Source organism: Cynara cardunculus (assembly GCF_001531365.2).
Source record: "Cynara cardunculus var. scolymus isolate 2C chromosome LG 6, CcrdV1, whole genome shotgun sequence".
In the NCBI taxonomy this organism is placed as follows: Eukaryota; Viridiplantae; Streptophyta; class Magnoliopsida; order Asterales; family Asteraceae; genus Cynara; species Cynara cardunculus.
The window spans coordinates 4,577,877-4,579,076 of record NC_037533.1 but is presented as its reverse complement, the minus strand read 5'-3'; positions in this window follow the sequence as shown (position 1 = coordinate 4,579,076).

Genomic DNA, 1,200 nt, shown 5'->3' with positions numbered 1-1,200 from the left:
TTATAAATCTAAATTAAATTATCTATCTATACTATATTGTAAAATATTTGACAAAAACTCTTAAAAACTATTTTTTATGCATGAAGTATTGTTTATTAATGCATATTACTTAAAATTCAATTTTACAAGTAATTTTGCGTAAATACAATCTATTAAAGCTTCATTTTTAAATTCGTGTAACTAACTGTAGATAAACATAATCAAATACAGGATAAACATTCATTTTAAATATAATTTTTTTAAATATAATTAAGATAATCATTGAGTTCTAACATTATCTCTATAAAAAATATATTATTAAATCAAATATAAATTACTGTATTATAAATCTAAATTAAATTATCTATACTATATTATAAATCATTTGACAAAAACTCCTAAAAACCACTTTTATGCGTAAACTACTGTTTATTAATGCATATTACTTAAAACTCAAGATTGCAAGTAGATTGTGCGTAAATACAACTTGTTAAAGCTATATTTTTTTTTCATGTAACTAAATACAGATAAACATAATCAAATACATGATAAACATCTCATTTTAAATATAAAAAATTTAAAATATAATCAGGTAATCATTGAATTCTTAATTATTATCTCTATAAAATTTATAATATTAAACCAAAAATGAATTATTTCATTATTAAACTTAAATTAAATTATAATAAAAAATAATTTAAGAAATCTATACTATCTTATAAAGCATTTGGCTAAAACTCTTAAAAACTCTTAAAACTCTTAAAAACTCTTAAACCCGTTCATCCCTATCCGATTTCATCTCATATCCCATATCTGAATTCGTATAACGAACTGCAGATAAACACAATCAAATACAGGATAAACATCTCATTTTAAATATAAAAAATTTAAAATATAATTAGTATAATCCTTAAATTATAACAGAATACTTAATTATTATCTTTATAAAATTTATAATATTAAACCAAAAATAAATTATTTTATTATTAAACTTAAATTAAATTATATAAAAAAAATATTCTATATTATAAATCCTTTGACAAAAACTCTTAGAAACCACTTTTTATGCGTAAAGTACTGTTTATTAATGCATATTACTTAAAACTCAAGATTACAAGTAAATTGTGCATAGGTACAACTTATTAAAGCTCCATATCTGAATTCGTGTAACTAACTGCAGATAAACACAATCAAATACAGGATAAACATTTCATTTTAAAT